The following is a 13,002-nucleotide window of genomic DNA, read 5'->3' as shown; positions in this document are numbered from 1 at the left end:
ACAATTATTTACTCCTGGGGGAATTCTGCACCACTACATAATGCAAAATTTGTGCAGAATTAATGCTCTGTGCATAATTTCCTTTTTCCCCTGCAGAATTGGTGCTGCAGAGCTACTGGCCGCCACTAGGGTAGTTGCGACTGTCTGAGCTGGGGGTGCACCCCATGGCTGGGCTCTGGGAGGTGGGGTGCAGGTGTCTGGGGCAGGGAGGGGACCAGCTGGGCTCAGGGGTGGGGGTATCTAGGCTGGGGGGGGGACGCAGCTGGGCTTTGGAAGGGGAGGGTGCAGGGCCGGGAGGGGGCAGAGAAACTGGAACTGGGTTGCACTAAGGGTTTCTTCAACTCTACTTCTGGGGGAATCTTTTTTGTTGTTGTCTGCTGACAGGTATTTTGAAATAAATTACCAAAATAATTGAAACTGGCATGCTTATATAGTGTTATTTTGACAAATAAAATATGCAGTATTTTGAAATATTGTGCACAGAATTTTTAATTTGTTGGTGCAGAATTCCCTCAGGAGTAAGAATTACAATGTGAAACTCCTGTAATATGCAGGTATGAGGAGGTGAAATACAAGTGAATGGCAAGTTTTGTTTTTGGTTAAATTAGATTTTTAGTAAGGTTTGTGGAGTTTTATTGAAATATTGGTTTTGTACTGCATAAATATTCAACAGCTGACCACTCCATAATTTTAAAGTTTGTGTTTAATAGCATAGTGAAAATGGTGTTTGGAAAGTCAGGTAAGCGGTAGATTTTCCTCAGTGGATAACATCCCACTGGAAAGCTGGCTAAAGTGAGGTGAAATAATTTTCATGTTACCTTTACCTTCTAGAGTTGAATATTTAGACTAGAATTTTCAGAGGAGCCTAATAGATTTAGGCACCAAACTCCTATTGGCTTTTATTAAGTCCTTTTAAAATCCCAACCTTAATGCAATTATTATTTGTATTACCATAGCACCTAAGATCCCTATTCATGGGCCAGGAAGACCACATTCTACTAGGGACCATACAAATAGACCAAAAAGATCGTGCCTGCCCCAAGGTGTTTACAGTCTAAGTAATAATTCCTGGCACCACCCTGCATGCATACATTATCCTACAGTTATTTTATCTTGTGTATTATGGCATCACCCGGAGGCTTCTGATCAGGACGGGGGTCCCATTAATAGCTACTGTACACACAAAGCTACTATAGCCTCATACTATATAGGTACGGTGTTCCAAAATCCATTCCAGGCATACATTCTCCTCCTATCCCACCCACCCCTACACACACAAACACTTATTCCACCGCACTCACCTCATCTGCAGGCATGTAGGGCATTAAGAGCATGATTTGCCCCTAACACACACACAAAATAAAGTTGTTTGGGCAAATAGGTGAGGAAAACCCTGTAAAAATGGCTATTGATAAATGCGGATTGAGTACAAAACCTTGCATCATTCAGCCAAAAGAGAATGCTTTTTTTTTTATTAAGAAAAATATTGCAAGAAAACAGGCAAGAAAGGGAGAAAAGAAAAATCCTTTCTGAGCAGCTTGCTAATGAAAAGCTGATTTACACTTAGGACTAAGTGATTATTAAAACACTCCACTGGTAAAATGTATTTCCGGTAGGGTACGGAGTATGGGTGTGTATAAGTGCAGTGTTACTGGTATTTTTTCTAATTAAATATACCTGGTATTGATATTATAGGCTAAGAATTCACGGTTCTAGGAACTGCCTTTTTATCCTTTTTCTTCACTCACTGACTACACTTATTTTCTGCCCTGTTAAATCAATATTTTTAATAAGTGTTTACTAAGTTATTCCAGCAATGTGGCTGAGGCGCAACTTAACATTTGGAACCCCAGAAAGAGAGTCATAAGGAAGTGAATCAATGGGGTTCTACAAATAACATAATAGACTATCACTGTTCTGTTTAGTTGTGCCAATCAGATTAGATAAGGCAGAGATAAGAGCAGACATTTCCTTTCTGTAGTTTCTAATTAAAGAATAAGTATATGTTACAAAACAGTCTTATACTGTGCAATTTTTCTTTGAAACCTTTATATGTTTACTAGCTTTGCTGTTATATGTTTTAATCTCGTTCTCACAGATATCTAAAATAAATAAGAGAAACTTGATCTAAATACAAATTCTACCCTCGTCTGATACACCTATAAAGACCAAGGCAATTTTTTTTGGCCCAAGAGATCTGGACATAGTATGCACAGTCTTCATTTTAAGAGTAGTAAAATAGCTAGGAACTGATAAGTGCAATTACTGATGTACTTAGCCTGTGCAACCATGGTGAACACTGAACTAAAACACCAAGTGGAAAGAGAGGGCCAAAAGTGATTTAGCAGTTTGTACCTATGTTGGGAACCTTTATGTCTCGGTTTAATTTCTGTATGTCTCGAATACACAAGTGGATACTAAGGCCTGGTCTACACAAGTAAGTTTTACGTACATGGCCATGTCTGTCAGGATGATTTCCCTCCCCCACTCCAAACCAGCAAAGCTCTGCAGCAAAAGCCCTAGTGTAGGCACAGTTGTACCAGCAAAAATGTCCTTTTGCCACTATAGCTTATTTTATGCCACTTGAGGAATTGGTTTACACCAGTAGAGTTGTCTCTCCAGTACGGAGTTAATCAGGACAGCTCTATTGGTAAATCCATACTATGGATACAATTTTGTCATGGTAAAATTAGTCAAAATGCATGGAGCAGTCATGGTAAAAATGTACAAAAATCAGGCTTTGGTCAGGGCGCGACTGAAGTCCAAGCCCTGCTGCGGGGAGCTGAAGCCCAAGCCAAAGTCATGGGGATCTGTTAAAGTCACAGAATCTGTGACCAAATCATTTCCTTAATCCACACCAACAAACCTATGTTACAAAGACTGAGGGCAGGATAAACATACTAGTTTTCCCACTATGTGCTACATTGCAAGGTCCTTTAAATTGACAAGAATAAAACAATTCATAGGCAATTTTTTTTTTTTTGGCCAACCAACCAGAGACTAGCATTACATTAAATGCTACTCTGTTTCATTACGGCTGGAGCATGGTAGTATCTGCTGTAATTATGTAAAACAAATTCCATTAAATCCCTCTCCCCCACATTATTACATGCTCAGCTTCCTGAGAAAATACACAACAGCCTTTTGGGCTGAATTTTCCATGTTTGGACTCTTGTATTTCCTGACAATTTTTATTTTAATTATGTAACCTTTAACATGGCTGATAAAACACACTCGATGTAATGGTAAACAAATTTTACACAAGTATTTCCTGTATTTGTGCTGTACCAAGTGCTGTATTTGGTAATAAAAATACAATGAGATCTGTCTAGAACAGTGGTTTTCAAACTGTGGGTCGGGACCCAAAGTGGGTCAGGACCCTGTTTTAATGGGGTTGCCAGGGCTGGCATTAGACTTGCTGAGGCCTGGGGCCAAAGCCGAGGGTTACACGTCAGATTACAGGCCCCCCACCTTGGGCTGAAGCCCTTGAGCTTTGGCTTTGGGCCCCCCACCAGGGAGGTGGGGCTCAGGTGGGCAAGCTCAGGCTGTGTAGTAATTTTTGTTATCAGTAATTTTTGTTATCAGAAAGGGGGTCGCGGTGAAAAGTAGTTTGAGAACCCCTGGGCTAGAAGGGTAAGACAATTCACCATCCTACTCAGGTTTAACCATTGGCTGCTACTTTTGAATCACATGGCCCTTAATGTCTACTAGTTCTTCCATCATATTCCTTCCCTAGTCATGTTTTAATTTATCATAATCCTGATCTCTGAAGTACTCTCTCCACCTAAGCAGGAAAACCAAGAGGATTTAAGTAAGAGAGGAAGACAAAGGGAGAAAGAAGAGACAAGAGTTTAACAACCTGGAAGTGCAGCAAGCTTAAGAATACTGATCTTTGGACGGACTACCAAAATTCTGTTTGTGTAAAAAATTTCCATCCCCATATAATTTCACATTGGGTGTAGGTGTGTGAATGATTCCCACCCATTTTCCCCTAATGAAAGCTTTCCAGATCAATAAAAGACCTCATTACTTGTATTAAAGTTATTCAGTGATATGGTACATTCCTCCATTAAAAAATACATATATTTGCCTAATAATTCCAAACTAACAAGACTTGAGACAGGTACTATACTTCATATTCTAGTTCCTAAAACAGAGACTTTTAAAGAAGGTATGACAAACATGAAAATTTAAATGTCACTTCTGTCAAATCTTGAAAACTCAAAATCAAGAAGAGTTAAGGAAAATATAATTTTTCCTCTAAAGAGTGGTAGCTTTTAAGTATATTTAATCCATTTAAAAAGTGTTATACAATTATTTGTCCTACCTTAAATAGATACCATACAGCAGGGATCAGCAACCTTTGGCACGCGGCTCGCCAGGTAAGCCCCCTGGCGGGCCAGGCCAGTTTGTTTACCTGCCGCATCCGCAGGTTCGGCCGAGCGCTGCTCCCACTGGCCGCAGTTCACCATCCCAGGTCAATGGGGGCTGTGGGAAGCGGCGCGGGCCACAGCATGTGCTGGCTGCTGCTTCCCGCCATCCCCATTGGCCTGGAGCGATGAACCGCGGCCAGTGGGAGCCACAATCGGCTGAACCTGCGGATGCGGTAGGTAAACAAACCGGCCCGGCCTGCCAGGGAGCTTACCTTGGCGAGCCGCGTGCCAAAAGTTGCTGATCCCTGACATACAGAATTAAGTGCACACACGACTAGAGATCAGATCTAGTTGTTATAATGCCTAGAACTAAGGCATATCACTTGATATCCCAAATTCACCACCATTTACTTTCATTGGCTTTAAAAAACAAACAAAAAACGCCATATATTGTGCTGTAATACAGAGAAGAAGAAAAAATACCCATTTGTTACAAAAGTCCATTCTGAAAAATAAACATTGCTTATTAAGACAAAGTAAAATAAAGAAACCTTTGCCAAAAAGGTTAGTGGTGACAATTAGAATGTATAGCAATTAAAGCATACATGAAACAATGGAACAGTGCCCTAGCGGTGAGTGTGCCCCATGACACGTGCCCCCTTGAGGTGAGGAAACATATAGTACAAGGGATATAGCAGTAATATGAAAATAAGGCATAATTCAGGCTGAATACTTCAGCAATTCGGGGCGGGGGGGTGGGGGGGGGGGGAGCTTCCTGACAGGGAGAATCATTAGCCTGTGGAATTGTGTAGCCTATTTAAGAGGAACTGGACAGGACTTTTGTAACTGCATAATAGGAACAATCCTGCATAGGCAGAAGAATGGACCGGACAATTTCTTTCCATCTCTAGTTCCATGATTTTGTGATCCAAGACTTCCTTTTTAATACAGTTATCAATCAGTGTATTTTATAAATTATAAATTTTATAAATTTTAGCAGTGAAAAATTTAATTTAGGGCATTGTAAGACAATAAAATTGTTAAGTTGTCTTTCACAAATATACTTACACAATCACATGCCTCTGCATTTCAGCTTAGGAATATTTTATTCTTTATAGCCATGACGACATCCAAATTGGTATCCTTCTGATATAAGCTACAAAAGTGGCATTTAAATCTAACAAAACAAAAGACTAGTATACTAAGGATATTTGTGTGTTTATGTTGAGGAGAGTTGCAAGCACAGATTCCTGCACCAGATAAGAATACTTCTGAAACAAATCCACATGAACAACAAACAGTTTGAAATTAACTGGCTGAGGGCAGTTACTGTAGGAAGGACAAGAAATCTGACAACAACAAATCTGAAGCCTTTTCCCATATCCTTCAACCAGTTTTTTTCCATCTGAGCACATTAGACTAGTCCTGAAGGGAGGTGGGCAAAACAGCATGGCCGGGAAAGCTACATGACATAAGATCCACCCTTCTCTCCCTGATGCAAATCATCTTCTGCTGTCACAGGTGGCTTCTTGAAAGGCACCCACATTCCCTTGTACATATCTGCTAGCCAGCTCAGGCAGCTACCCAATCATCACCCTCAATTTCATGTCCCTGCTCACAACACTGAAGTTCAATCATGGGTCTCACCAGTTGATACATGGTGCTTTCTGTTGAGCTGAAGCAATGGGGAGAAGAAGAGTAGCAAACAGTTAACGCAAGAAACAAACAGGAAAAAAAAGACGACAAGCAGGAAAAGGGCAGAAAGGAATGTTGGGGGAAGATTGTGGCAACTGTTCTGAAGCCATAGCACAAGAATATGTGGTGGCAGGGGAGCTGCCATCCAAACTAACACAGAAGTGTTGGGAATCATTGCTCCAGTCCCTAAGCTACAGGCCACACTTCACTGATCACGTCTGACATATTCAAGAAACAGCAACTACAGCTCTAAAAGAAAGCCAGAGCACCCTGGCAAGCAGCCACTAGTTTCTTCTCTTTTTTTCTAACTAAGTAATACAACACTTGCTAATGTTTAACCATTCAAGAAGTTTAGAGACTTCCATTGCAACATTGTTATTTACAAACATTTGAATAAAGCAAATATTATGACTTAAGTAGCTCCTAAACGTAGCAAGATTTTCCTCATCATTCAGCTATTTCATCAACTATGATTTATGACTGTTCTGGTTTCCGTGGATTTTTTTTTTTTTTTTAAATATAAAATTTCTGTTCCGTATTTGTCAGACGGTTTACGAAATGCTGTTTAAGTCATTTACCACACAGTTTGAGGATATACATTTAGAAGCAGAAATATCTGGATCTTGAAAGCAACTGTGCCACTGAACTCAACACGCTGATTTACAGACAAATATAAAATACTAATAGTGTACTTTAAAAAAAAACAAACAAACAAAAAAAACACTTGTCTGAAGTTCTACTAACTATTGATCCAAGATCATTGTGACCGGAAAAGAATTCGAGGAAAATACTCAAAAATGTGCACTTCATTTTGTGCACCTAACAGCACTCAGTAGTCAGTTACACTATTTCCTCTTTACAATCAGATTCCCTGTTGCAACCTTTTAAATACAGGACAAAGTGACTAAACTAAACTGGCAAAAGGATTGAGGGACACAAACAGCATCTGAAACGCTACTTTTAATTCTAGATTTGACATTGACTATCCTTTTAAGACTGGCCGTAACTATTCAAAATAAGCGGTAAAGAATTTGCACTTCTACGTTAAATGTTACAGGCATGTTGCATAGTGACCAGAAAAGGAATCCTAATATTAAAAAGTGTTGATATATTTAAAGCCTAATAGGGTAATAAAATGCATCAATAGTAAGAATGAAAGTCAAAAGAAGCAGCATTATTATACAAGTTATTCCACAGATCCCTGTTAAAATAATATGCTGAAGGTTGGCCACCCACAGAAACAACAGTATACTGTTACACCAGCAGGGTGAAATATATGGCACCCATGGTAGCATCTGACTTTTTTTTATTATTATTATTATTATTATTAAATGTTTCTCTCATTGGAGAAAAGTCTATAAGTTGACCAATCAGGTGACTAACCACTACTACATCAATTCACTTGACTACGCCCTATTTCACAATAACTCCTCTGGGCTGGCACTCCATTACTGTTCAGAAATATTAGAAGAAAAGGAAAGAAAACTGGAGAACTCATCCATACTGATGAGGCATTCAACCACTAGAGGAGAAAATATAAATTAAAAAACAGAACTGGAAATTTGGACAAACCTATTTCACTTCAAAGACTAACATGCTGAGTAAGGGCCTGATCAGCACCTACTGAGGTAAACAGGACGTTTAACTGACATGATGGAAGCAAGACAAGGCACATTATCATATGGATGTTACAGACACTCAGATATTTTCATGATAAACCAAGAGACTGAAAGATACAGTAGTTAACGAAGGAGGTGAGCCTGGGAAATTTAAAGGCCCCACACTTCTTGCGTCAAGCACCTTTTCACTAACCAGTAGATCTTATGAACACACTGTGTATTCAGTTATTTTGGACTGGATCGGAAGCATTGCTACTTTATTACCCTTGAATTTAATATATTGGCTCAAAACTATGTTATAATTAGTCATCTTTTCGTTCCTATAAATGAATGAATATAGGAACTGAAAATGTAACCATGTGTGTTATAGTTATTAAAGCATTTTGTGTTTTGTTAATAGAAAAGGGAGAACATTGTCCTGACTTCAAGGAATATTGTTTAAGTTGTTGTACCCTGTTTAGCCAAAGGGCAATTCAATTATCACCAAGTGGCTTTGAACAACAAACATCACCTACTGGTTCAGAAGGAAGATTTGATTGTGGCTCAGCTAATAAGCCAGAAACTCTGCCTTCCTCCTACCCCACCCATTACCACAAAAAAAATAAAAATAAAACCCACACAACAACAAAAAACTGTTCAATATGAACGAAGCCACAAACTAGGCCTCCCCACCGCTCCTCTGCCTGATCCATCCCCAGAACTGCTCAGTGCCTAAAACACACAGCAAAGTGGAAGGAACAAAGCACTGACGTCAATTACTGGAGGATTAAATCTAACAGCCAGGAGAGGAAGAGGAGGCGGCCTCATTAGCAAAACCACCACCAAGAAAAACCTAACAACCTATAGCCACATTTACCCAGAGCCATGTAAGTTTTGTTTTCTCGAAAAGAGGGAATGCCAGCACATCTGAGTAGAGATTATGTGTATGGCTACACATCCACCCAACCGTGAATGTTGGGGGGGGTAAGGAGGCTTGCTCATCTCCATGTATTAATCTAGACAGCATAGGGGCTGATGCCTCTTTTACCAGGTCACATCTGACATGAAAGAGGCCATCCAGAGCTGAAGGGGACGAAGGGTGGGGGAGGCAAGGAGTGGGTGGAAGTTTACAAAGAGACCAAGAGGAGGCTCCGTCCATGAGGGAGAGGTTACTAAAACTGAAGGGGCAACAGAAAGAGTTTCAAGCGGGGGAAGATAGTTGGAAAAGGCAGGTGGGGGGGGGGATAAAGAGTAAGGGGGGGCAGATACGGGGAACTGGATCTTTCCCGTCCGCACCCCCCAGGAGACGCTATGGCCCCCTCAAGGGGAAGGCGGATTCCGGGGAACTCTGACCCAGCCCATGTTCGGGGACTGAAGGGAGGCAGATGTTCCCCCTCCCTCCGCCCAAGCCCGGGTACCTCCAAAGGAAGAAGGAAGAGGACACAGTCCCACCGCCAGCGAATGGGCCTTGTCCAAACAGACACCCGGGAGCCCCCGCCTCCAGCCCCAGGGAGCGAGACCGAGCCGGAGCGGCCCCGCTTACCTCCGTTCGCTGCTCCGCTAGGCCCGGACCATTTCCCGGCTGCCGCCGCCGGCCCGTCGGGCGGGAGACGAGGAGGCCCAAAGGGGACGGAGGAGCCGCCACTGAGTCAGCGACAGCCAGCAGGAGAAGGGGACCGAGGCGCGGCCAGGACACGGGGCGGGCAGGGCAGGGCCCGGAGCTGGGCACAAAGACCAGGCCCAAGGAGCGGGCTCGGGCCCCGAGATGGGGGCCCCGGGGGGAGGGAAGGCAGGACCCGGAGGGGCGGGGGAGCTCCGGGAGCGGGTCACAGGCGGTGGGAGACGACGACGGCGGCGGCGGCTCCCCGGGGGTCCCGCCGCTCCATTGCGGCCTGGGCTGGGCGTGCGGCTGGGTCCCGGTGCGGCCCGGCAGTGTCGGGTCCCGCTGGCTGGCTCCTCAGACAGCGACTCCAGCCCAGCTCCTCCCGCAGCCGGGCATTCGGATTACCCAGCAGCCATCGCGCTCGCACAGCCCCGCCGCCGGCCACGTGACCCCCAGGCCCGGCCTGAGGAATCCAGCACGTGACCTGGGCGAAGGAAACAGAGACAAGCTCCGCCTTCTCAAGGGAAAGCGCGAGATCCCGCCACGTGATAGGGGCAGAGCGAAGGGGAGGAGTTTAGGCTCCCCCTGCCGGAGAAGAGGTGCCCTCTTGATGTGATGCAGCCCTCAGATGCAGTTGCCAACCTAAAAATTTGAGGGTGTCCAGGCTTCACTGCTGCCCATCCAGAACACTTAGTGCTCCTCTTTGTCAGACACCAGGCAATGCAGAATGCACTGCCCCGCAACCTGAACTCTACCCCCTGGCACTGGTAAGAGCCACCACTGATTGCCTCTATGTTTCAGCCAGGGCTGCCCCATCGTAAGCACTGACTAAATAAACAAGTCATTTTATGGAGTGTATCCCCCCAAATTGCATCCTCTCTGACATCTATATGTTCCCCAACTGCCCTTCACAGTATGAGGACTATCTGTACTTACCGATGCAGGGATTAGAGGGCAGAAGTAGTGCAGGTGATGTTCCACAGGGGAATCATTAAGGTTGGTAACAGCTGGCAGCAGTTTATGCATAGTGGATGAAGTGATCAAGGATAGCATAGACCAGGGGTAGGCAACCTATGGCACGCGTGCCGAAGGCGGCACACGAGCTGATTTTCAGTGGCACTCACAGTGCCCGGGTCTTGCCCACTGGTCCGGGGGGCTCTGCATTTTAATTGAATTTTAAATGAAGCTTCTTAAACATTTTAAAAACCTTATTTACTTTCCATACATCAATTGTTTAATTATATATTATAGACTTATAGAAAGAGACCTTCTAAAAACATTCAAATGTATTACTGGCACGCGAAACCTTAAATTGGAGTGAATAAATGAAGACTCGGCATCCCACTTCGGAAAGGCTGCCGACCCCTGGGATAGACATACTGTACATAGCTGCCATTCATACATACCACCCTAAATGCAACTCCTGCTTTTGTGAGGACAGTCTGACAGTTTTTCCTATTGTACCTATGTGCTGCAACCTCACAGAACTATATAGCATCTGAAAGCATAGGGTGTTACATCAATCAGGGAAGGTTGGAGCATCATTCAATAGGGGCACAGTTAAGGTTATAGGGCAGGGCTGGTGCATACATATCTCTATATTTACTGGATTTTAGTGGTTTAAGTATCAGTGAACTTGCTAGTGTAGAAGAGTAGGAGGCAGTGCTAGTCAACCTTGACTCTATATTAGTGAAGTTTTTGGGTAGTGAATAGATGGCAGTGTTAAAATGAAGAGTTAACAGGACGTTAGGAATTTGTCAACATCTGTGAAATGTATTTCCTGGTCTGATGCCTGAGATTACACTTGAAATACACTTGTGGCTGAATGACAACTTGTGACAAGTATATCAGCTGTTGTTGGCTTTGTTTCGTTTCTTCCTTTGATCTTTGTGCAATAATTACTTACCAAAACTGTAGTTAATAGTTTGAAGGAAGGACTCCCCCCATTATTTGTCAAAAGATTACATGTAGTTTTAGACTCCTTTTCCATACTTACACATGTATACATTTAACTTCAAAATAAGATCCATCTTAGCTATTATATAGCACTTTTTAGCAGATCTCAAAATGCTTTAACTAAAAGTCACTAGAGGACCAGCTCATTACCTACTTATGTCATATCTACTTAGGTTCTGTGGGTCAAGAACTGGGTGAAGCAGTCACTTAACACATCAGTGAAAACATGGATCCAAAATCCCTCCCCTTCACCATCCTCACCATTCAGATTCAGATTCCATACCCACATATGCAGGAGTACTTCAGGTCTGCCAACCCAGGATGAATTTCATCTAGGAGGCATATGGCACAAGAGAAAAGTCCTTAAGATAACCTCTGCTCTTGACTTCTTTCCACTTAAAATCTCAAATATAATATTAAACTTATTTTTGACATATGTTCACAGGGTATTGCTTATAGCATTATTCCTATACTTGCCAGTTCAGACATTAAGTGAATTCATGGCCTCAGCAGCATAATCTAGGTACACACATCACTTTAGCATCTGAGCATCTGTCCCTTTGAAAGACTGTAGGCATGAGATTTAAATAGAGGCTTTTTTTCTTCATTTAGTAATTCTGTCCTTGTAATCCTGACCCATCTACAAGTGCTTTCTGATTTTATACAGTTGTGTGCTACTCAGATGAGGTCCTACTGTTTAAATATTTATACTTAGCATGTTACATTATTGAACGCACAGAAAAGGATGGACCCTCTTCCTGTTGAGACTGTTAATTACACTATGTTTGTAAACCACCTTAAGATCCTCTCATGAAAGGCACTAGAAAAAGCCAATCCATCATCATCAATGCATGAATTACCAGTGGTGATTTGAGTATTTGCTGTAATGCTGCTGCTCTTGGACTACCCATATTCCTTGGTGTAATCTATTTTAAAGCTGTTTTTCTGTATTTCCTTTTTTTCCCCAATTCAGCTAATGAAGTGTTTTGTTTCCTATGACATTTTATTACATGCATATTAAAACAAATCCATCTAGAATTGCACACAAATTGTTGCTACTCTGGACATAAGGGCCACTCAGAATGTTATGGCACCAGCAGGGATAGAATTCAGTTCTCCTGCTGCAAAAGCACAGGCCCCCTACTCCTTGAGCTAAAGGACAAACACGGTTGGGAGGTAGGCGTACAGCTGTGCATGTCTGATTCCAACTAACAGGGAACAAAAGTGCAGATACATACTAGCCAGCTAATTACAGTACTTTAAAACAGCAGTCTTTATTTAGACACTAGGTGGTTAGGTCTATACCCCTGCACAGAAGGTAACTGTGGCCTGCAGGAGCTTCTGCACTAGTCTGGCATAAACATAACAGCTAACTTATAATTAAAAGGAGGTGCACATTAGCCACAGTGGTTACTGCAACGTCAAGGCTCTGAAGCATCTTTACTACTGCTCAATATCCCAGGGGAGGATTCAATCTCTATTCCAGCTCATAAAAATCCACCCCTCTCAACCCAACAATTATGGTTGTGTATGGATCCTGAATTTTCCTTTCTTCCTTCACATTCATGGTAAGGTTAGTTATATGGGTACAGGTCTTTTTGTTTTTTTTTTAAACATAAACATACAGAGCATTGGTACTTAGGCTCAAAATTTCAACTTTGTGTGGATTTACCAGTATTGTGTCCTCCTAATACAGATTGCAAGAGGCGGCTCTTTCAGAGTCCTCTTCCTTACTGCATAAGGTCTTACATTTTAAACAGTTCCTAGTCCTGCTTTT

General features: G+C 42.5%; 1 protein-coding gene across 1 annotated transcript in view; it reads right to left on the bottom strand.

Moving 5' to 3' along the window:
* AFF4 (ALF transcription elongation factor 4) overlaps nt 1-9,292 on the bottom strand; it is a 73,418-nt gene extending 64,126 nt beyond the window's left edge. Inside the window, exon 1 of the mRNA XM_065408880.1 lies at nt 9,210-9,292. The gene's annotated coding sequence lies outside the window, so the exon portion shown is untranslated. The remainder of the gene's footprint in view (nt 1-9,209) is intronic.
* Between the last annotated feature and the right edge of the window lie 3,710 nt (nt 9,293-13,002).

Source organism: Emys orbicularis, chromosome 8 (assembly GCF_028017835.1).
Source record: "Emys orbicularis isolate rEmyOrb1 chromosome 8, rEmyOrb1.hap1, whole genome shotgun sequence".
In the NCBI taxonomy this organism is placed as follows: Eukaryota; Metazoa; Chordata; order Testudines; family Emydidae; genus Emys; species Emys orbicularis.
The sequence above is the reverse complement of the archived record's forward strand: the minus strand, read 5'-3'. Positions and strand labels throughout refer to the sequence as shown.